Source organism: Myxine glutinosa, chromosome 9, assembly GCF_964187855.1.
Source record: "Myxine glutinosa chromosome 9, kmMyxGlut1.1, whole genome shotgun sequence".
NCBI lineage: Eukaryota > Metazoa > Chordata > Myxini > Myxiniformes > Myxinidae > Myxine > Myxine glutinosa.
In genome coordinates this window covers 91,055,140-91,080,712 of record NC_136269.1, presented here as the reverse complement: position 1 = coordinate 91,080,712, position 25,573 = coordinate 91,055,140, and positions in this window count along the sequence as shown.

Here is a 25,573-nt window from a genome sequence, read left to right as displayed (position 1 = left end):
GATCCAATGCCAGCTAAAGTTTTTCGTGCCGAAGCAGGAGCTTGTAGTTCGTACGAGCAGCCTTCGGATGGCGCTCGTGTCATGCGCGGAGTTTCAAAGCCAACATTAGACGTTCGGGTGGCCGATCCTGAAAGTTGGCAGGGGCGCTGAAGGATGCCGGCCAAAGACAGTCGCTCCACGTTCTGTCGTGTTTGCGCCACTTGTTTAGTCGGTGCGATGAATCCCACCAAGGTCGAGCGCACAGCCAGGGGCCCACGAGGAGGTGTGATTCTCATCAAAGTCGGGCGAGGCGCCCCGCTCTTCGCTCGGCCCGCTGGCTCGGTGATAAGCACATTCATTGTTGAGCGGGTTCGTTTGCCGCGCGTTGCCTTTCGGCAAACCTTTGCAAAATGCCCTGTCTTTGTGCACAAATGACATATCGCATCACGAGCCGGGCAAACAGACCTGGGACATTGTCGGTTCCCACAGAAATAGCACATTGCATTACGTCCGGGATTTGGTCCCGCGGCTGCTGCGGCCGTCAAGCCCGGATCAGGGTCTTCCTCGGGAGCGGCCGGGGTCTCCGATTCTGGCAGAGATGCCGTGGCTGCATCCGCGTCCTCGGATGGCTCTCTCCGGTCGAGCTTGTCGAGATGTCCCCGCAGTGACGTATGGGTGTTCATACGCGTCGGATTGTTCCCGTGCTTGGGTATAGACGTGAGCTAGCCGTAGTGCTTCAGCGAGCGTCAAGTCGGCTTCTTCAAGAAGTCTTTGTCTGACTACTGAGGATCTGAGTCCTGAGACGAAAGAATCGCGTACAAGATCATCGCAAACTTGTTCATGTGTACGTACCATGAACCATACCAGCAGACGCCGTAGCTCTTGCGTGAAATGATCCAAAGTCTCCGTGGGCTGTTGTTTCCGTATTGCGAGCAGGTGCCGGGAATAAACCGCGCTTCGTTTCTTGATGTAAATACGCTTCAGCTCTGTCACCTCGGCATCGAATGTCATGCACTGTCCGATAGCCCGGTAAACGTTATGATGCACTTTTGTTTGTAGCACCTCTAATTTCGTTTCATTCGTGACGGTGGCTTCCTGGGCCCTGAATTGATTGTCCAAGGTTTTCAGCCAATGCGTCAGCTCCGCGCCCGCATCGGCTGCTTGCGGGTCGGCTGCGAATTGCGGCACCTGAATCATTCTGTGTCCCGCCATGTCGCTCACGTTCGCCTCTTGTGCTCGATTGGAGAGCGAGACAAATTGTCATTAATTGTAATGGAAATCAGTCCCACGACATTGACCTGAAGGTAGGTTTAATGACAATTTGATCTCTGGCAACATCCTGTAAAAATACAATCATGCAATAAATATCAGGATCATGGAATCATGGAGAAAGTTCAGTAATATCAATCAATGCAAGCAAGCCTAGATTATCTATGTATACACACCATCCGAGTCTACATGTCATCTATCTATAATTCCAGTAATCTCTGTGTGTGTGTATGTGTGTATGTGTGTGTGTCTGTGACCGCTGTTTCTCGACAACCACGGGTCCGATATACTTGAAACTTGCCAGGTATATTGCTGGGGACCTGAGGATGTGCCTTTTCAAGGTTTCATATTAATCGGAGAAGTAGTTACCGAGCTATGTCCAAAAAACGATTCAACCAATCAGAGAGCAGCGAGCTATCACGTGTGCCGAACGTGGCGAACAGACTCTGCCTCGGACGGCACATTTGAGAGCGTATTCATTTATTTCACGTTGGCAAACTATGTTGGCGCTATGTTGGCGTTAAACTATGTCTAATTAAAACTAATTTGCGATTCATCGTAACTGCGATATGCGACCTTCCGGACAGTCAAATGAGGACGTCACTTCCGGACTTACGGATAGTCATAGTGACGACGTACTGATGCTGAACGTGGCGAGCAGACGCTGTAAGGTACGATCGATTGTAGTACACGTTTATAATAACTCTGCCGATACAGGCCCGATTAACTGCAGCGCCATCCGAGCTGCGGCGTCGGGACGATACATTCATTGTACGGTCACATCACGCACTTACGGGCACGCCCATGGGCCCATGGGCACGCCCATGCATGCATGGGCGAAGACATTTTTTTTTTTTTTTTTGGCAAGGAACGGGCACCCACGTACGGGCACGTCCTAGTAGATTAAATGTCACAGGAGTACCTCGGAGCAACGGTCATCCGAGTTCTTATAGACGCCTCTCAATGGTTAGAGAGTATCACACCTAGGTTCAGCTTAGATACATTTTCATTTCAGACAGCCCTTGGATGGGCTAGCGGAGGAAAGGCACAACCGGAGCATCACAAGACCGGATGTGCAAAGTGAAGACAAAACTGCCATTGAGCCTAAGGGCTGCAATGCTAAGAATAATTTGGTGAGAGTGAGCACACCAGCAGGGAGGACCTGCAGCACACCCTCAACACCAGCCGTGGTCAAAGAGCCTCTCTCACACAGGAGCCCTGTTTTCTCCCGCAGTGGAAGACTGTCAAAACCCCCAAACAGACTCGATCTGTGAACTGTTACAAGTAACAGCAAGGACATTTAGTTATTGATTTGATGTCATTCATTGGTTGAAATGTTCAGCTCCTGGCATAATCCTATGTTATAATTTAGCCAGAATATTGTTATGTTGTGTTACCAGTTTACATCTCTTTTCGAAATTTCGGTTTAATAAATTGCATCACATGATATTAGTAATGCTGAAAAAGGGAGATGTTACAGGTGTTAGCTTGTGTTGATAACACCGCCTAGTGTATGACTGTGGCATAACAATACTGGGCACATCTACTTCCGGAGTGACCTCTGGCCCGGGAGTGCCGGACGCGGAACATGGCTTGCTCGAACTACTAACGGCTCCGTGTCCTTTTATACGAGCGTCTGAAACAGTGTCTGACTGTGCTTTACTGCATCCGTATTAAGAGTGATTTCAATAAAAGGGGGGTGTTGGTGAATAGGTCATGCCAAAAAGTTTGGAAACCATTACTCCAAGAGACCATGAATTTACTAATCTCTGTATTCAATTAACTATTTATTTGATGTACTTCACTGTACTTTTCAGTCGTATTTTCCAATCTGTATTCCATTGGTTCCATATAGTACTTCATTGGTCCCACATGATTTACACCAGGTTCATAAACATTAGTTTATAATAAAGTGAGACAAAATATCTATATTATAAAACAGGAGTATCCGTCCGCCTGTACAACAAAAGCGTGAGCGACTATGATGTCAAGGTTTGGCTCAGTCGATATGCTGACATCCGTGTCCAAGTACGGCTCATCCGGAACGGCCTCGGTATTTGGACTGGGACTCGGCAGTTCCTGGTCAAGCTGCAGATGAGGGTGGATGGCACAGTCAACCATATCCCAAATGGGATTGTGGTTGGGATGGAGCGAGGCCAAGTATTTTACGTGGGGCAGCCAAAATTATGCCGCCGATGCGGTCAACTCGGCCACTTGGTTACTGGGTGTACAGTGAATGTCTACACTCAGTGTGGCGTGTTGGGATATTTGAGGGAGCTGGTTGTGTGAGGTGAGTGAGGAGTCCAACCAAGGCTCTGAACTGCCTCTTTCTTTCTTCTCGTCTTATTGTCATCTCGTCGCACCAAGTGGTGCGGTGCAATCTCTGTGGTGTGTCGGGGCACACTTTCCGCTCCTGCCCGCGGAGTTACGCCAGTAAGATGCAGGTGGGAGTGTGGGTGTTGCCCCTGGGACCAGGGAGGGTACTAATGTACCTGTTTTTGCGCCTGCCCCCTGCCCTACAGAAAGTGAAGGGAGGGAGTTGGGGGGAAGGGAATTAGAGGAGGAGCAATTGGAGGAGGAGGAGGGCATGGAGGAGAATAATGTGGAGAGAAAGGCAGCTCCTGCGCCTTCACCAGACCAGGACCTGGATTTGGCTACGCCGGGTGTCGGGCCCACTGCGGTGGGATGGGAGGACTTGAAAGAAGTGGTTGTTCCGGTAGTGGGGTCGGTGGAAACTACCTCTGTGCCAGAAATCCCACTGCTGGAGGCTGGAAATGATGGCTCCTCCTCCGGATATGAGCAAAACGATCCTGGACAATGGTTGGAGAAAAAGCGTCGGAGGAGGGGCCGAGACAAAGGAAAAGCTCCCTTGGGCAAAGCCCCACAGGGCAAGCTCTCAAGAACTGCAAATGTAAAAACTCATGTGGGGCACAGAGTCCCCTGCACGTCAAGCGACCCATCCAGGTCTGGGGGATCGCCTGCTCGAGGTAGGGGTTGGGAGCAACTGGGGTTGGCCACAGCAGGTCGCCGGAGGAGACCCCACTGCCAGTCTTCCCCTGAACGATCATGTTCCCGTTCCCCCGTGAGCCGTTCCCCATCCCTTAACCTTGCCCCTCCTCCTGGGGAGGCTGCGGTCATGGACTTAAGAGAGGGCTTGCTTGCGGAGGACTTGTGCCTTTCTTCTCCGGACAGCGGGCGAGGGGGGTAATCTTTTTGACTCCTGAGCAGGAGGACCTCACCCTGCTGCCTGGGGAGAATGTCTGCATAGATGGAGTCTGGCTCCCTGGCACCCTCATGACTCCCGCTGTAGGAAGAACCGCAGGAGGAGGAAGAATGGTAGCCCATCGTGTCTTGGCAAGGAGGTAGGAGCTTCATAAGTCCTATGACTCCCCTTTCGTGTTTTGCACTGTGGGTGGTGATTAATGCACTAAAACCCATGAGTTTTTAATTAACGTCCTTGAACGTACGGGGAGTCCATACCACGGTCTGGAGGATTGCTATTTTTGAAGAACAACGCAATTTTTTGAATGGGATGTCTGCCTGTTGCAGGAATGCCATATTACCTCCATGCAAATTGGCCGTACGGAGTCGTATTGGTCCGGAAGCAATACTAATATGGTGGCATTAGGGTTCCTTATTAAGAGCCCGAATGTCGAGGTCCTTGGTCTAGAATAAATTATTCCAGGGTGATTGGCCTCGCTCAGGGTGGTTGTGTTGTCGACCCCACTGACCTTGGTCAATGTGTACGCCCCTCAGACAGTGGGGGAAAGAGTGGAGCTCCTGCACCAGTTGAGGCCACTCCTTTCCACCTTTAGCCCCGTTTTTGTTGGGGGAGATGTTGATATAGGTTTGGACAGATTGCCCCAGGACTCATCGGCATGGGCCCTTAAAGGGCTTGTTCAGGATTTTAGGTTGAGGGACATGGGTGCGAGAAGGAATGATGTCACCTGGACCGATGCGGCTGGTACCAGTCAGGCTAGGATCGATTACTTCCTTTTGACACCAAATTTTGACGACCCAGACCTGGTACTTAATGTGGTGCCATTTTCAGACCACTGTCGTCTGTCTCTGGGTATAGAATTACATGGGGTGCGTCCCCGGCGCTCTGAACTCTGGAAAATTAACTGTTGCCTTTTGCAGGATGCCAGTTTAGTGCGTTCCTCCGTCCGGAAGTATAGAGATTGGGAAACAGTTAGGTGCCTCTTCCTTTCCTCAGCAGCCTGGTGGGAGGGGGTGAAACGTAGGACCGTAGCGTTTTCCATATGGCCAGGCAAATGAGGGCCGCAGGGATACGAGAGCATTTGAAGCGCATTCAGGCGTACCTCCAGCACTTACATAAGAAACATTGCGAAGGGAGGGACGTGTCGGGAAAAATCCGCCAGGTGAAGGGAAGGATTTTTTGCCTCCTCGAAGCTAGGGCGAGGGCCGTCATCTTCCGGAGCAAGGTGCAGGCATTGGAGGGGAATGAAAAGTGTACCAGATTCTTCTTCCAACGATGTGCCAGACAGAGGGGCATTTTGGCCCAGGTTAATGTGGGGGGAGGCCGTGTTTTGGACCCAGGCCAAATTACTGAAGCAGTGGAGGACTATAACTCCAGGCTTTTTGAAAAACGACCAGTTGACCAAATCTGGATGGTTGAAGTTCTCGGCCATCTGATGAATCGTTTGAGCCCCAAGCAGCGGGTGCGGTTGGAAGAGCCGGTGAGCCTGGAGGAATTGACCTCCGCTGTTAGGGATTTGGCCACGAATAAAACCCCGCGTGACGACGGCCTGCTCATGGAGTTTTATCGCCGCCTTTGGCACACCCTTGGTGAGGACAACCTGCAGGTAGTGTGGGGGCTAGCCACCTCTGCGAGGCACACCTCTGCAAGTGAACCTTGTGCACAAGAAGGGTGATCGGGAGGATTTGTCCAACTGACACCCGATCACTTTGTTGAATGTCGACGATAAGATACTAACCAAGGTGCTGTCGAAGAGTGTGCATGGTGTCATGATGGACCTCGTGCACCTGGATCAGACTTGTGCTGTTCCGGGCTGCAGAGTGTCCGATAGCCTGGGCCTGGATCGAGAGGCAATCCAGTTAGTGTAGGGGAGAGGCCTCCCACTGTGCATCATCAGTTTGGACCAGAAGAAGGCTTCCAACAGAGTGTCACATGAATACATGATGGCCGTTTTGGACCGTTTTGGCTTTGGGCCAAATTTGCTACATTGGGTATACAGTCACGTGAAAAAGTAAGTATAGCCCATGTAAAGTTTTGACTTTTTCAACATATTTCAACATACAGCTATTTGATCTTCATTTCAACAATATTGACAGATAAAGGTGATATAATACAACAAATATCATGAAACATTTACATTTTGTAGTCCATTGTATAATTTAAATAAACATAAATGCAAATTTCACATGTGGAAAAAGTAAGTACACCCCTGCATTTATCACTACTTCAAATACCTAAAATTAGAATCAGGTGCACCAGCTCAGATGCAAAATGATTAGAACATCGTTAGAGAGGATCTTGGAGGAACCTGTCTTATTTAAACTTCAGACATTTAGTTTGGTTTGCTCTTTGTTGTTGAAGTGTGCGGCGTCACTATGCCGAGATCAAAAGAGCTCTCTGAAGTCTTCACAAAGAAGGTTATAGATGCCTACGAGTCTGGGAAGGGATTTAAAAAGATCTCCAAACAATTTGAAATCAATCATTCGATTGTCCGGAAGATCATCTACAAGTGAAGAAGATTCCAAACAACTGCCAACTTGTTCAGGCCAGGCCGCCCCAGCAAGTTCAGCCTGAGAGCAGACCGCAAGATGCTGAAAGAAGTCTCTAAGAACCCCAGAATGTCATCACGGGACCTACAGGTAGCTCTTGCCACTGTTGATGTCAAAGTGCACGAGTCTACCATTAGAAAGAGGCTGCACAAATTTGATCTACATTAGTAGGGCGGCTTAGCCCAAATATTCAAAAGAATTGTGCATTTTGTGATACAAGCACCAAATTTGGCACAAATGTACATTAATATGTTGCGAACATTTTCAGATATTGGGCCACTTGAAATTCCGTAATTTTTCTTTTCAAATTTTTTCAAATTTCGTAATTTCAAATTTTTCGGGTGACACCGTCACAATTTCGGTCTTCGAGGCCGGCCGATAGGCAAAGTGTGACCGGAAGGGACGAGGTTCTCCTGACCACGTGGCCCTCGATCTGGGAAGCGAGAGGCGTTCCTTTAGTGGACGCGCCCCTCACGCCCGACTTTTGGGCGGCCCCGGCAGGCCGTTTGTTTTGACGTTCCGTGACAGGCCCCGCACCCCCACCTCCGGGCCGACCGGAAGCTTGTGCTGAGTACATCATACCTGAACAACTCAGTGAGGCAGAACACAGCAGTGCACACCAGGGTGACCCCTTCAGTGCATAAACCAATTAACCTGTCCACTGCAGGGCATATAGAAATGAAGTTATTTTCTGCATATAATAATAATATAAGTTCAGTTCTATATAACAATTTCTGTTATCACCACTACCACTACAACTACCACTACTACAAGCTTTGTCTGGAATTTTGTGGACTAACAGACAAACAGACATACAGACAAGCTGGGATCAAAACATTACCTCCTTCCACCATTGAGTGTAGAGGTAAACATCATGGAAATTATATCATGCCCTAGATTTAATTCATGCTTACCCATGTATTTGCTTCACTGGTTCACAAGGTCTTTTGCATACATGTAATTCAGACTCTCGTCTTCATTGCTGACCACACAATGTTCGCAACATATTAATGTACATTTGTGCCAAATTTGGTGCTTGTATCACAAAATGCACAATTCTTTTGAATATTTGGGCTAAGCCGCCCCACTATATCGGCCGGCCTCGAAGACCGAAATTGTGACGGTGTCACCCGAAAAATTTGAAATTACGAAATTTGAAAAAAAAAATTACGGAATTTCAAGTGGCCCAATATCTGAAAATGTTCGCAACATATTAATGTACATTTGTGCCAAATTTGGTGCTTGTATCACGAAATGCACAACAGGTTTGCTATGCTGCTACACTACATGGGAGGTGTGCCAGGAGGAAAACTTTGCTGTACAGAAAGAACATCATGGCAAGCTAAAGTTTGCCAATGAACACCTAGGCAAAGACCAGCACTTCTGGAACAATGTGCTCTGGACAGATGAGTCAAAGGTAGAGCTATTTGGCCACAGTACCAGAAGACATGTTTGGTGAAAACCAAAGACAGCATTTGACCACAAGAACCTGATACCAACTGTAAAGCATGGTGGTGGAAATATTGTTGCGCAACTGTGATTAACACCACAGTTACGGATGGCCGATTTGCGAGACTTTAACTCCCGAGGCGAACACTCAATGGCGGACTCAAGTTCAACACAAACGCGCGGAATGGCGGGACACAGCGAAGGCTCCGCAACCTTACCTATTAAAATCAAACACCCAGGAAAACTGCGTTCAGATATATATACAGAAAATAATATAAGGATTTATTATCGAATAGTAATACAGTGAAAAAGCCGCGCCGGTAAATCTAATAACTCTAAATCGGGACGTCCCCACACGACTGACAGCAAACACGATACGAGGGAGATTATGGATACAAAAATAACACGTCACGTCGTTCAAATGTACGCGGATGCGGCTTATCTGTCTTTCGTCGTCTCTCGGGGCGGCCGTCCAACACCGCTCCTTTTGGCCCGATCGCACACCACCAGGTCCTTCGCTCCAAGCTCTACGAGGCCCCGCTCCAAGCACCACGCGTCCGACGCGTGGCCAGCAGCTTCACACGAGGACGATCTCCACAAGGCCTGTGCACCAATGGTTCAACGGAGGGCTCGACTTGCAACGAACTGCTGCGAACTGCCGCGTGCTCTGTGTGCTTGGTGTTCTAACGAACTCTCCACCAACTGCCTTCGGGGAGCTTTTCCACCAACTGCCTTCGGGGAGCTTTTCCACCAACTGCCTTCGGGGAGCTTTTCCACCAACTGCCGCTTTTGATCGCTCATCGACGTGTGTCCAACTGTGTCAACTGCCTGCTCCAACGAACTCAACTCAACTGCCTGAAATGGCGTCCGACCGTCGCATATATTGGTGGCCGATGACGTCACATTGGCGCACTCCTCAGCCAACCACAGCCTCCCAACTCGCCCAGGTCACGCCCTCTGCGGCATGCGACTCCTGACATCTCCCGTCCGCGACCCCCCCCGCGGTCGTTTTGTAACACGTAACACGCGAGGTTGGTGGGCCTTTGAGGTGCGAACGGCGGCGGCCAACCGTGGCGGTGTTTTTGGCCTGGTTTCCTGTCTATTTATTACGAAGTCAATGTCAGGGAAAGGGAATTATTTAATGTTGCGCTAAGGACCTAACTAATGTTTATGTGGTTTGCAGTGCCATAATGGACAAAGGTTTGACTACCAGGTGAGACTCACAGGGGCGTTACCTTTAATCCCTCACTATTTAACACTCGGACCTCCAGGTAGATCCACAATCATACATCTTACCCCGACAAACGCCTAAACATCAAGAACTTATTACATGTAGAGTCCCTGTCACGACAGCCGAATACCTACCTATTCAGATCTACCTAGCTCTAGATATTGCTCTACCAAATTCATAACACAGCCCCCCCCCCCTGGAACCGTAGCTCCTGCAAGGTTCACCGCAGGCGCTACCATTCCAGCCTTAACACTTACTGTCACACACTTAATTAACCTATGAAATAAATCAGGAAGGGCTGTGGGAAGTGAGTCGGACTACCTACCTACACTTCCTTAACATGCTGAACCCCTTAACCATCATGCAAGTATGTACATTTTCTTCGTTGTTCCTGTGGAGGGAGGAAACAACAACACACAACACTAACTTAACCACAAAACTTAACCATCTTTCCAAACTCAAAACTCTAACCTTTGTACATACCCCGGTCTACAGACCGCGTCCCCCGGTGGATGCCACAAGACACAACCTTACCTGCGGGGCCATCCCCAATGCATCCCCCTAAATTTTCCACGGCCCTGTCCAGATGTTACAGGTGAGTGACACGGCTCGGTGGATCTCGCCCACATTCATGCAACACAGACCCCTTAACCACTCATTCTCATTCCATAGGTCATCAAGGCATTTCAAAAATCAATAAGGTTCTTCTTCAATACACCCCCCTGCAGGACCATGGCATTGATGTCATTCACGTGTGTGTGCATTCCTCAACTAGGCAGCGGGGAGGTACCGCACAAAAAGATGGTGGGGGCGCATCAGGCTGTGGTGCCCGCAGTCCCAAAAACAAGTCAACCGACTTACAAGTTCATTGCCCCCCCCCCTTTACCTCTTGGCCCCATGACAGCCCAACAGCCCCTTTCCGCCGTTACCTCGCCGGTGAGGGTCTCCACACACACCAGGCTCCTTTGCCTCCTGCTTTCGCGCAGCAACACGGGTCACCGGGGGACTTCCTCACCCCGCGGCGCCCAACCAGACCCTCTACCGACGAGCTCCAATTTCCAGTTACCACCGGCTGCCAAGGGTAATTGCCGCAGAGGGGGGCCCGCAGGCATCGCTCCTCAGAGCTTGCTCTGTACCTGCGGACACACACACCTTCCCCACCCACAAGACCCCAAAACACACTTCCTCCCCCGCTGCCATTCAATTCTCCACACAACTCAGCACAATTCAGTACAATTCTTGGTGTAAAAGGTGTTACAAGGCTTGCCATGGCCTGCCACATGTGAAATCCCCCAGTTCACATTTAAACCATCACACATTTCCAAAAGCACATTTCCAAAAGCACAAGTATCACCCCTCATTATCTCCAATAATCATCACTCACTCTCCAGGTTCCACTCTCACGACCACATCAAAACACCTAACCACAATACAAAAACATACGCCACCCACAAGACACTGTGGCTCCCATTCCATCCCCTCACCGGCCATGTCATCACTCGCTCTCACCTCCCAACTCCAAATTACATGTCCCCAATTTCCCAAAGCAAATCCTGAAGCCTGGGACAGTACTCCTCAAAACACTCACCTCAAGTGCAGGTAGTTGCAGGTTGGTCAGGTTCAAGAGCGTCATCCACCCTTCACAATCCCAAAATTTCACATTGGGCCTACCAAATACTTCCAAATTTCTCTTTTGTCCCCACTACACTGGCAGGTATGTGGATCCGCATCCAACGGTGATCATCACTACACAACTACCTGTGGCCACGACAGCTCTGCACCTCTACCGTGCAAGGGTCACCGGGACAAGGTGAGCAGTCAAAACGCCAACATGGCCCATGAGTGTCCATAAGGGTGCGACCCACCATCCATCCTTCGGTCCCCCTGCGAGGAACACAGCTGCAGCAGCCCCAGCTGGCCAATGTGGTGAGCACTTGCTGCCACAACACACACTACCGCACACACAACCTCGGCCCTGGGGGGCACGGTCGCAGTGCGTGGCATCCCTACAGCCACGTCCCCTGCACCTCCCCATCATCCCCCAGTCCGACTACAGAACTGCAGCCCCCCAGTGCTCACCCACACTTAACCACATCAAGGTTCAGTCAACAGCCATGCTCCACCAGGAGACCCACCCAGAAGACATGGTCCACACACCTCGGACACACACAGCACCACGTTGACCCAAAGACCACACAACTGCATCCCCATGATCCCGCGTCCCAAATATCAGCACAGTTGCCCCCGCAACCAGTTGAAAGCTGTGTCTTACTACCCTATTAATTTCATCACAGCCTCCAACACTTTGGTCTACACACCTGGATCAATAATGGCGTCACTGTACAGTGTCCACCATGGCATTTCAAAATCCACCCTTAAATTTCCATCTAACCCACAGATTACCCATGCCAACCATTTGTCACATTTCACTAACCTCACCAAAGAAGGATGCTTTGCCATACACATGCCAGCCGAGCATGGCCCATATGCTCGGCTCGTTACACATCTCCCGATTCACATCCCCATGGCTCTCTTCCCAACCCGAGAGTCCATAAATCACAACGGAGCATCTGTGGAAGGTCACTCACACCATCACGTTCCACAGATGCCCCAATGGTTGTCCGGCAGGCTATCTCCATCCCTGTCCATTCGGTTTGACCCACGTCCATAGACCAACCACCATGCCAGGTCACCACATGCTGGTTGTCCCAGAGTCTCAGGGAGAGGGTGTCAGGTCGCATGCCCGGGTGATCACTACATCAGGCCCAAGCTGGCCATCTGCGGTGCCACCACCAAAGCGCGACCCACAACACCTCCCCCTAGTGGTCCTCAATATTTGCCATCCCAGGCTTGAGAAACCACCTCGGACCTCCCTGGAGGTCTTAACCCCCACCAGGGTCCGGTGACCCTGCCGGCCCGAGCCACCAGCTCGGACGGCGCCCCGATGGACAAGGGACGCCACACTCCACCAGACCCCCCGTGGGACCCAGGTCGTACCTCGACACCCAAGGCTGGACCCCACGTCCAAATCTCGCCATCACAGCCCCCCAGCTGGCTGGCATACCCAAATTTTGAAAGGGGCAACTTTGGCCCGAGGCCATCACCCATGACCTCGCCATGTCCAGATCCCGCAGCCCGGGGACCAATCCCCACCATGGCTGCTCCAAATCAATTTCCCATTGTAATTTTATTTTAAATTTTCTTTTACAAATTTTCATTCCCACTGCCAAACCGCAGCTGCAGGGAACAACCTCTACCACCGGTTGTTCTGCCCCTCCCTGCAGTTGATCCAAATTCCCTACAGGGACCAAATCTCCAGAAGCTCTATCTCCCGATCCTCCAAGATCCAAATCCAGCCCGGAGCCAACACACTCCCCCAACTGGTTGTCCAATTTTGGAGCCTCTGTTTCCAAATAGCAGTGTACAGTGAGCGTCCCCTCGGTCATTCCAACCACCTCCTCGGACCAACTCACCTCATCACCCAGGCTCCTTTGGGCCTGAACAAGCTCTACCTCCATGGGACTGTCACAGGTCTCCAGCCGCTGGATCAAATCATCCTCATCACAAATCATTCCTGGCCCCGCCAGGCTTTGATCAATATCCCCAATAAATACCTGGTCCGGCTCCATTGCACGGACCCCCAAAAACTCTACCCCCTCTTGCTCCGCACCACCGCCCTGGTGCTGCACAATTCCAAATTCATCCCCCGGTTGGGGTGTTGTGACATCCACACGGTCCCGATAAACAACCAGGCCAGAATGTGGGAAACATTCCCCATTACAACTCTCACATTCCAAATTTCCTTCCCCGCTCACCTGTGGACACTCCACGTTTACCTGCAGGCATTCCCCATCTACCTGTACACATTCCCCATCCACCTGTGGACATTCCCCATCCACCTGTGCAATTCCAAATTTTGCCATTTTGTTTGCCAGCCCATCAATTTTAATACTCAATCGATCACTCATTTCCTTCATTCCTTCCCTCCATTCCTTCCCCTGTGACTTCATTTGTTCATTCAATTCCCGACTGGCTCGCTCACTCTGTGCGTTCATGTCTCCCCGAATTTCTGCAAGGTTTCGCTCACCCTCGGCCCTCTGAGCATTTATTAAATTTACTATGGTCTGGAGATCTATCGGGGCCGTCCCACTTGTTCCCGACTCCCCGGTAGGGGAGGGGGATAAGTTGGTGCTCGGGACGAGGGAGGTTCCAAGGCTCACCTCTGCATCAAATTCCCCTATTTCCGGCTCACTCCCAACGCTGACGGAGGCCTCGCTGCGTACTTCCATTTCGTCGACCTCCGACATCCGCTTTTCGGAAGGTCGTTCCCCGCGCGCGTATTTATTTTAATAATTCCTGAAACACAATTTAAATTTGACGAAGACGCGATATCGCGCTCCGTTTGCCCAATTGATTATCAAATTTCTCCGCCTCAACTATAAAAATTTGGCGTTCGAACGTCGAGCGCAATGTACGCCCGACCGTGTCGATGTCGCCCCGCGGACAAAAAAATTTGTCCGACCGTGTCGATGTCTCGCCGCGGACAAAAAATTTGTCCGACGGGTTCAAATCCTACACTCCTGACACCACTTGTTGCGCAACTGTGATTAACACCACAGTTACGGATGGCCGATTTGCGAGACTTTAACTCCCGAGGCGAACACTCAATGGCGGACTCAAGTTCAACACAAACGCGCGGAATGGCGGGACACAGCGAAGGCTCCGCAACCTTACCTATTAAAATCAAACACCCAGGAAAACTGCGTTCAGATATATATACAGAAAATAATATAAGGATTTATTATCGAATAGTAATACAGTGAAAAAGCCGCGCCGGTAAATCTAATAACTCTAAATCGGGACGTCCCCACACGACTGACAGCAAACACGATACGAGGGAGATTATGGATACAAAAATAACACGTCACGTCGTTCAAATGTACGCGGATGCGGCTTATCTGTCTTTCGTCATCTCTCGGGGCGGCCGTCCAACACCGCTCCTTTTGGCCCGATCGCACACCACCAGGTCCTTCGCTCCAAGCTCTACGAGGCCCCGCTCCAAGCACCACGCGTCCGACGCGTGGCCAGCAGCTTCACACGAGGACGATCTCCACAAGGCCCGTGCACCAATGGTTCAACGGAGGGCTCGACTTGCAACGAACTGCTGCGAACTGCCGCGTGCTCTGTGTGCTTGGTGTTCTAACGAACTCTCCACCAACTGCCTTCGGGGAGCTTTTCCACCAACTGCCTTCGGGGAGCTTTTCCACCAACTGCCTTCGGGGAGCTTTTCCACCAACTGCCGCTTTTGATCGCTCATCGACGTGTGTCCAACTGTGTCAACTGCCTGCTCCAACGAACTCAACTCAACTGCCTGAAATGGCGTCCGACCGTCGCATATATTGGTGGCCGATGACGTCACATTGGCGCACTCCTCAGCCAACCACAGCCTCCCAACTCGCCCAGGTCACGCCCTCTGCGGCATGCGACTCCTGACATCTCCCGTCCGCGACCCCCCCGCGGTCGTTTTGTAACACGTAACACGCGAGGTTGGTGGGCCTTTGAGGTGCGAACGGCGGCGGCCAACCGTGGCGGTGTTTTTGGCCTGGTTTCCTGTCTATTTATTACGAAGTCAATGTCAGGGAAAGGGAATTATTTAATGTTGCGCTAAGGACCTAACTAATGTTTATGTGGTTTGCAGTGCCATAATGGACAAAGGTTTGACTACCAGGTGAGACTCACAGGGGCGTTACCTTTAATCCCTCACTATTTAACACTCGGACCTCCAGGTAGATCCACAATCATACATCTTACCCCGACAAACGCCTAAACATCAAGAACTTATTACATGTAGAGTCCCTGTCACGACAGCCGAATACCTACCTATTCAGATCTACCTAGCTCTAGATATTGCTCTACCAAATTCATAACAATATTATGGTTTGGGGCAGCTTTGCTGCATCAGGGCCTGGGCAGCTCACCATCATAGAATCCACTATGAATTCTTCATTGTACCAGAGGGTGCTTGAGGATAATGTGAGGCCATCTGTCAGAAAGTTGAAGCTCAACCGAAGGTGGACCTTGCAACATGACAATGACCCTAAACATACCAGTAAATCCACCAAGGAATGGCTGAAAAGAAAGAAATGGAGGGTTCTGGAATTGCCAAGTCAAAGCCCGGATCTAAATCCCATCGAGATGTTGTGGGGGGATTTGAAACGAGCTTTGCATGCAAGAAACCCCTCAAACATCGCACAGCTGAAAGAATTATGCATGGAGGAGTGGGCAAAAAATTTTCCCAGTCGATGTCAGAGACTGGTAGACAGTTATAAGAAACGCCTACTTGAGGTTGTTTCTGCCAAAGGGGGCAATACCACCTATTAGAGCCAAGGGTGGTCTTACTTTTTCCACAAGCGAAATTTGCATTTATGTTTATTTAAATTATACAATGGCCTACAAAATGTAAATGTTTCATGATATTTGTTATATTATATCACCTTTATCTATCAATATTGTTGAAATGAAGATCAAATATCTGTATGTTGAAATATGTTGAAAAAGTCAAAACTTTACATGGGGGTGTACATACTTTTTCACGTGACTGTACCTCATGTATAGGGACGTTGAAGCCCGTGTTTTGGTCATCAGACATCTCTCTCGAGCCTTCCCAGTCGCTTCTGGAGTCAGGCAGGGCTGCCCGATGTCACCTGTACGTTTTGTCGTTGGCATTGAAACTCTTACTTGTGCACTGCAAGTGGACCCATCCTTCCCGGGGTTCTGGGTTCCCGGAACCCATGGGGAGCGCCTAAAGGTGAGTCTGTATGTGAAAGACGTGTTGGTGTTTGTCACCGTCGTTTGTGCCGTCGCCATGTGCAGGCTCGTGGGTCTCTGCGAGCTTTTTGGGTTGGCCTCCTCTTCCAGAGTCAATCCTCAGAAGAGTGAGGTCATGCACTTTGGTCGACACAGGACGGGCTCTGCCCCCCTTGCCTGTATACAGAGCGGAGAGATCGATTAAAGATTATCGGGGTCTGCTTTGACCCAGGTGGCGTGGCTGCTGAGAACTGGTGATGGGTTGTTGGGGAAATAGAGTTTGAAGTCGCTTCTTGGCGGTCTCGTCGCCTTACATGGAGGTGCGAAATTTAGCAATAAAGAATGTGTTGATTGGTAGGTTGTTGTATTTTGGCTAGAACCTCCCTACATCCTCCTGCGGTGGGATGGGCTGTGGAGAGACTGATTTTCAGTTTCTTCTGAGGTGCCTGAGCAGAGTGTAGGTGTAGGAATATCATCAAAATGAGCCAGTCCTTGGGTGGGTGTCCCTTGCCCTGTGTTTGTATGTATGTCTGTGTTTGCGTGTACTCTCATGGAGTTGTTTGTGCCAGAGGACCCGGGTCGCCAACTGGCGTGGGATTGTTTGTTCTTTTTCTTGGTGCCGTCCATTGCGCGGTTAGAAGGGCGGTCCCTCCCACTGTCTCGGCCTTTTCGGGGTCGTGTCCGGGGCATTTTCCGATGTTTGAGGGGTTTGCCCGGGAGCAGGGCCTGTTGACCCACCGACCCATTCGTTGGCGGTTGTCGCAAGTCCTGGATCACCTACGCCCAAGGGAGGTGCTGTGGGAGGTGCATATCCTTCATGGAAGCCCTCTCAGAATGTACCGTGAGAAAGGTTTCGGAGAACGTTTCAGCTCCCTGTCTTGCCAATGAACAGAAGGACGTTGCGTGGCAAGCCACCCACGAGTGTCTTCCGGTGCGGGTGTTTCGATTCCAGAGGTACCTGAACGTGTCTGTCCAGTGTCCCCGACCCCGATTCACAGGGGAGAAAACAGTCAGGCATGTCCTGTGGGACTGTCCTGTTGCCGAGGGGGTCTGGTCGCTTGCGGCTGGCCTCCTCGAACGCTATGTGCCCTGGCTGGTGAAGATTAGACGTGACGTCTTTGTGTTCAGCGGGCTCTTACCACAACCAGTGCCTTGCCGCAAATGGAAGCAGGCCTGGAGAATAGTCAGTATCGTCAAGAATGTCTTGTGGCGAGCGAGAACCAGAGGTTTCCATACCAGGGAATGGTTGGATCCTGGGCAGGTATGGGGCATGGCCCTGTCCTGCCTCCGAAGGTACAGGGTAGGTGACAGCCTGCGGGTGACGGGGCGGGGTGTTGGCCGTAACGATACGTCAGGTGTGTCGTAAAGCCCTCCCTGGAGCGGAGAATACGGCGGGGCTTTTCTGGGGTGAAGGGGGAGGGGGGGGGGGGGGAGGTCCCACTGGAGGTTCCTTCCAAATGTGCGGGTGGCAATCAGGTGCAGCCGTAGTCCCTGATCGAGCTTGCCGCCCGGGCTTGGAAAGGGCAGGGTTGCTCCGGCAGGCGGATGTTCCCGGATGCGGTCAGCAGCTGGTTGTTGATTTCGGTATTTAAAGGAAAAAAGGCCCCTTGATTCTGATTGTTTTAAGGTGTCCTTTTTTTGTTGTTTGGGAGGTTGGGGGGGGGGGGGGGGGAGGTGGTAGGGAGGATAGGGTCTTCTTTCCTTTCTCCCTTCCCTTTGGTTAGTTAGAGTTAGGTGTGCATTGCCTTGGGGTGGGGGGTGGTTTTTGGGGTTTGGGGATAGGGATGAATGATTTTTGGTTTAACTTTTGATTGGTTTATTGTAGTGTAGCAGCATAGCAAACCTGTTGTGCATTTTGTGATACAAGCACCAAATTTGGCACAAATGTACATTAATATGTTGCGAACATTTTCAGATATTGGGCCACTTGAAATTCCGTAATTTTTTTTTTCAAATTTTTTCAAATTTCGTAATTTCAAATTTTTCGGGTGACACCGTCACAATTTCGGTCTTCGAGGCCGGCCGATATAGTGGGGCGGCTTAGCCCAAATATTCAAAAGAATTGTGCATTTTGTGATACAAGCACCAAATTTGGCACAAATGTACATTAATATGTTGCGAACATTGTGTGGTCAGCAATGAAGACGAGAGTCTGAATTACATGTATGCAAAAGACCTTGTGAACCAGTGAAGCAAATACACGGGTAAGCATGAATTAAATCTAGGGCATGATATAATTTCCATGATGTTTACCTCTACACTCAATGGTGGAAGGAGGTAATGTTTTGATCCCAGCTTGTCTGTATGTCTGTTTGTCTGTTAGTCCACAAAATTCCAGACAAAGCTTGTAGTAGTGGTAGTTGTAGTGGTAGTGGTGATAACAGAAATTGTTATATAGAACTGAACTTATATTATTATTATATGCAGAAAATAACTTCATTTCTATATGCCCTGCAGTGGACAGGTTAATTGGTTTATGCACTGAAGGGGTCACCCTGGTGTGCACTGCTGTGTTCTGCCTCACTGAGTTGTTCAGGTATGATGTACTCAGCACAAGCTTCCGGTCGGCCTGGAGGTGGGGGTGCGGGGCCTGTCAAAACGTCAAAACAAACGGCCTGCCGGGGCCGCCCAAAAGTCGGGCGTGAGGGGCGCGTCCACTAATGGAACGCCTCTCGCTTCCCAGATCGAGGGCCACGTGGTCAGGAGAACCTCGTCCCTTCCGGTCACACTTTGCCTATCGGCCGGCCTCGAAGACCGAAATTGTGACGGTGTCACCCGAAAAATTTGAAATTACGAAATTTGAAAAAATTTGAAAAAAAAAATTACGGAATTTCAAGTGGCCCAATATCTGAAAATGTTCGCAACATATTAATGTACATTTGTGCCAAATTTCTTGCTTGTTTCACAAAATGCACAATTCTTTTGAATATTTGGGCTAAGCCGCCCGACTATTGAATTTGGTTTGGTTTTGATCCTTGTCTTTGACCTTTCTTTTCTTGATTGATTTCCTGATTTTTGCTTTCTGATTCATTTGTTTTCTATCTTTGATTTCTGATTTATTGTTTGATTCCTCAGCTTTCTGATTTATGGTTTGATTTCTTGGCTTTCGATTGAGTATTTTTTTTTACCTTTTTTGTTTATATAATAAAAAAGGCTTTGGCCATTAACGGTCTGTCCGTCTCAAAACTACTCCCTCAGTTTTGGGACTAGTCCAGCTAAAACTTCGGTGGTATGTTTTGGGGTCCCAGCATGTGCCCTAAGGTGTGTGGGGAGGTTTCATAAGTTCCTCAATAAAGTCATGATTTTGACTTTTGAACCATCCGAAACTGCTCCCGACGTAAACACAATCATGAACATTCGCTGGTTTGATAATATCTCAATACAATCGTGAATTTGAGTTTCCACCCAAATGACACTGATTTTATCCATCCTAAGGTGGATGGGAGGTTTCACAAATTTCTCGATGCAATGATGATTTTGAGTTTGATCCGTACGAAGTGTTTTGTATCCGCCCTTTCTCGCTAGCAGATTCATCTGTATTGGTTTTAACATGAGAACAATCGTTTACCTCATGAGTGTTTGTAACATTATATTTTGTTATATTAATGCTATAGTATTAATTTGTGATTGGAATGATGCTGGCTGGAATGAAAATATAGAGAGATTGAGTTTAAAGCAGAATGAGGAAATGATGTGAGGTTTTCCACCTGTGACATTCGCGGATTCGCCTTTGCAGTTTCGCCATTGACCACATGTAGAAACAATGAACCGGTTGTCCATGCTTGACATTCGACTGAAGGTGGCACAGGAATGTGGAATTTATTGATTCATGGTTTGCCATTCGCCGTTTTATGTCCAAGTCATTCACGAACCGGTTGTCCATTGTGGAATGTGGAATTTATTGGTGCAAATTATTTTTCTGAGATGCCCGCCTCCTTCCAATACATAGCACGGGTACCTCACTCGTTTAATATACAATATGAAAAGATGTCCTTTACAAGCTAAACCTAGAAAGGGTGTGGGGTTGTCAGAGGAGTGCTGAGAGAAGAGGGAAAGATGATAGGAAGAAATAGGGCGAAGGGGAAGGGCTAAGGTTGGGGCATGTATAAGGCAGAATTTGGCAGGAAGGGGATGGGGGAGGGAGGGGGGAAAATGTCAAACATTCTGCCATTTTATGTCGCCTCAAAACAGGAGTTATCACATTTGACCACGACTCGTATCCATTTATCAGCGTTTCCATATCTGTTTTGCTGTGTCGGGAATGTGGCACGGTTGAAGTAACAACCAAACTGAGACAATAGCCTATAGAAACGAATGGACATGTGACTACTCTTGACTTTGCATTATCTGCACAAGCAGTCTATAAATACAATGGTAAAATTATCCATCCAATGTCCTGAAAGGCGCATGGGCTTTACTCCGCAATACAGTCATCATCATATTTGGATCAACTTACATTCTCAAGTCCCAACTGCAAAGTGTTAAATGGTGTATATTCTTCAGGGGCAGATCCAGAAAATTTTAAGGGGGGGTTCACTTGAGGTTAAAATATTCACAGATCGCAAAATCTACCAGCGAGCCTTATTCAAGTCAACGATTCGTCTTCTATTTTTTCACTTGACAATATTTAGCTAAAAGATGTAAAATGTCATGCAAAATGACAATATTTTACAATAAATCTAAACACTGCATATCAGGAATTAACACAGAGCTAGAGGAGAAAAGTAACGTCGCTTGAATTAATTGCTGCATGAAAGAAAAGATGTGTATGAGTGTCCATTGTCCAATGATATCTCACATGATGATCATGTGACAGACTAGAACGGCACTCGGTAGGGAGCATACATACCTCCACCAGGTTGAACAGTTTGCGTTTTGTATCCCACTGATAAACCGGCTCTGGATTCGGACCTGAACCAAAATCTAATCGGCTTCTTATTGTCGCCTAACCAACTCAACCACCAGGTTTAGTTATAAAACGTCCACAACTTTTTGAGATAACATGCTATATACCATTTTTGGCCCGATCATTCAATGGTGAATAATCATCATATGTGGATCCTGATCCGGATCTTCACCAAAATCGAATCAATTCGTCCATGTCACACACTCAACCTGCCCACCAGATTCCATCTAAATCCGTCATTTTGAGATATCCTGCACACAAACAAATTGGCAGCGGTGAAAACAACCTCCGTCCATTCCAGATGGCAGATATAAAAACATTGGGGTGGAGGGGGGAGGGCGGGTTCATGTGCACCCAGTGAACCCCCCCCCCCCCCACTCCCTGGATCCGCTCCTGTTCTTTCATCTATCTATAATTCCAGTAATCTCTGTGTGTGTGTGTGTCTGTGTGTGTGTGTGTGTGTGTGTGTGTGTGTGTTTGTCTGTGACCGCTGTTTCTCAACAACTACCGGTCCGATATACTTGAAACTTGCCAGGTATATTGCTGGGGACCCGAGGATGTGCCTTTTCAAGGTTTCATATTAATCGGAGAAGTAGTTACCGAGCTATGGCGATTTAGCCGTTCGCCGTTCGCTTTGGCTTTGCGAATGGACCAAACCATTTCATGTAAATAGAGGGGGGGGGGGGGGGTTCTGTGGTCGTTCGCTTTGGCTTTGCGAATGGACCAAACCATTTCATGTAAATAGAGGGGGGGGGTTCTGTGGTCGTTACTGCCACGCGGTTTGGAATGTTTTTCCTTTTCATTTTTTTTTTTTTTGGCAAGGAACGGGCACCCACGTACGGGCACGTCCTAGTCTATCTATAATTCCAGTAATCTCTGTATGTCTGTATGTCTGTGACCGCTGTTTCTCGACAACCACGGGTCCGATATACTTTAAACTTGCCAGGTATATTGCTGGGGACCCGAGGATGTGCCTTTTCAAGGTTTCATATTAATCGGAGAAGTAGTTACCGAGCTATGTCCAAAAAACGATTCAACCAATCAGAGAGCAGCGAGCTATCACGTGTGCCGAACGTGGCGAACAGACTCTGCCTCGGACGGCACATTTGAGAGCGTATTCATTTATTTCACGTTGACAAACTATGTTGCCGTTAAACTATGTTTTAAAACTAATTAAAACTAATTTGCGACATATTAATCGGAGAAGTAGTTACCGAGCTATGTCCAAAAAACGATTCAACCAATCAGAGAGCAGCGAGCTATCACATGTGCCGAACGTGGCGAACAGACTCTGCCTCGGACGGCACATTTGAGAGCGTATTCATTTATTTCACGTTGGCAAACTATGTTGGCGTTAAACTATGTTTTAAAACTAATTAAAACTAATTTGCGATTCATCGTAACTGCGATATGCGACCTTCCGGACAGTCAAATGAGGACGTCACTTCCGGACTTACGGACTCGCAAGCCGTTCGCTTTCCGTTCACGCAAGCCGTTCGCTGGACCAAACCATTTCATGTAAATAGAGGGGGGGGATATAATTTTAGATATATATATAGTACGGGCATGCCCTAGTTAATGAAAATACAGAACCTAATTGCATTCCAGGGGAAACTCCATCGCTGATGTCATCTCACCACTGTTATAGAATCATGACTCAATCAATCCTTTTCTGTTTTACCATCAAGGTTTCTCTTTCGCTTTATGTTAACAAGATCCTTAGTTCAGGCCCATCTATAATAACAAAAGGCAATGTCCATTCGGCCGTCCGTCTGTCTCCTCCATAATTCCAAAACCATGAAACCTAGCGGCCCCAAACTTTGCATGCACACACCACAGAGTTATACAAATAAACAAGAGTGAGCAGTTCCTATACCGCTAACGTTACGATCGTGTGCGCACAGGAGGGCACGTCCGCCTTTACCAAAGAGGGCAAAAATTGCTCGGATAACCCGGATGTACATGCATTGGCGTACGAGTTTGAATGTAAACAATACGTAAAACTGTCACTCGTGAACGAAACCGTACCTAGTTTATCTTAGCCAAATTATGGAAATAAATAAGAAAAAAGTATTTCCTACAAATGCATTTGATAAAAGAGTGTATTTTCTTACCTTAAATTGACAATTTAGTGCTGAATGCCAATGTACAGCTTTGAACAGAAGTCATTTGTATTGGCGATACACACAGTTATAATGCAGTGAGTTAAGCTTTAACTTGGGAAGCTAATACAGTCTATTCTATGAAACAATCCGGGGTAACACTATAACAATCATTCTAAAATGGAAACAAAATCAGTTCAAGGGCTGGTTCAAATGTATAATGAAGTATGCAATCCAACAAAGTACAGCATAATGATCCCTCAATTCTGAACTTGAGTTAGTGTGAAAAGTCCGTCGTGAGATTGCCGTCATGCTGTAACTTTAGTGTAGTCTGAAGGATTCAGTGTCATGAGTGTAGGCCTATTCAATTCACATGATTCAAGTTCATGCATATTTCCAAATGTTCCTCAGTTCCATTTATTGTAGCAATACATCCGTCATAGGCAATCGGCATCTAGTAAAATCCACAGCCACATTCTGCTGATACACACAATTTTCAGGCACTTCAAGATGTACCGTACCCAGGAGAGCATCACAACAGTGAAATAATTGTTGTCCTAAAAACAAAATAGTTTTTGTCAGTTGGTGTCTCCTTGATGGCTTCTTTTCATTAACAAAACGTTCTGTATTAAGAAAAGTCTGCCATGATGATAAAGAATAGTCCGAATGAATAAGGGGTGTTGCAAAACATTTTACCTTTTTTCCTTCTTCCTTTGATGCACGTTAAAATAGCCGAGAATAGAATAACGGAGCTGATTTTCTTTACAAGCTGAGTGACATGATCATCTTCTTCCATCAAGTATTGGTCAAGGCAGTGTTCATTCAGATCTGAGACGACAGAACCATGCACGGTATTCAGGACTTCGAACTGAACTGACTTCAACAGATTGGAGGATGTCCTCATGGGTCCACCTTCAGTAGTACACAATGTTTTCCTAAAATTGAAAGATAAATAAACTTTTAAAAAAATTGTAAACCGAAAAGGCAGCATGGACAAGCAGCTGCACAGCACATCAGTAACACGAGAAAACCTATGACCTTTGACCTCGACCTCACATTCACTATGCATTGGTTCACTTCCAAGATCGGTAGCCTGTCTGACGTCATTGCAGGTTTTAGGTTGTGCTTTAGCTTTAGTACATCACATGCGGTAAAACATCAACAAAACTGTACCGTTGCAGTGTTTTGAATGTCGTGGCCGGCTGACGTAAACAGCGCTGATTTGTCCTCTTTGGTAATGGCGGCTCACTCTTCTAAACGGCACAGGGTCACGTGATAGGTGCGCACTCTTGTCTATTTATAGAACTCTGTGGTATACACCTGGACCTCCAACAGATTGCATTGATGAAAACTGGGTGTTTGGGTGTGTTATAACATCCTTTTAGAAGATGATTAACGAGGTGCTGGTTAAAAAACCCGATGCGGTGGTGTACCAATATGGCGGCCCACCATCTTGGTCAGGCCACGGCACCTCGCTGGGTTCTAAAGCTGCCATTTTGTTTGGGCCAACTCAAACGTGCCTTGCCTTGGAAACACGATCGATTAATTATCATTACATAATTGAAGCATATCATCAAAATCTGGATTTGGATATGAGGATCGGATGCTGTAGGCTAAATAATGACCAAATCTGGAGTGAAATCTGACAAAATTTACCATATCTAGCGATTTTATAACTAAGTGTATCTATTCATTTATTTAAGTGAGGCTGTGATTCTGCTTCTGGGGTTAATTTTTTTAAATTTAACTTCATAATAATTTTAAACTTAATTCATACTTACATTGTATAGGGTGTCACTCCACTGTACCTGCGATCTGTTTTTAAAATTGCCTCTCGATGATGAACCCAGATTACATATATTTTTGAACATGATTAATCACCACTTGGTAAATGCTATTCAGGCACGGAGGTATATAATATGGAGAGCCAATTGGCCACCTCGCAGCATTAGCCGCCGTGAAGCCACCGGAAATAGTCTGGCGGCCATATTGGGAAGCCGATCGTAAGCCTGTCAAAGCAAAGGCGTGGCGCACTGATGATGCAGCTGGAGCGAATTTTAG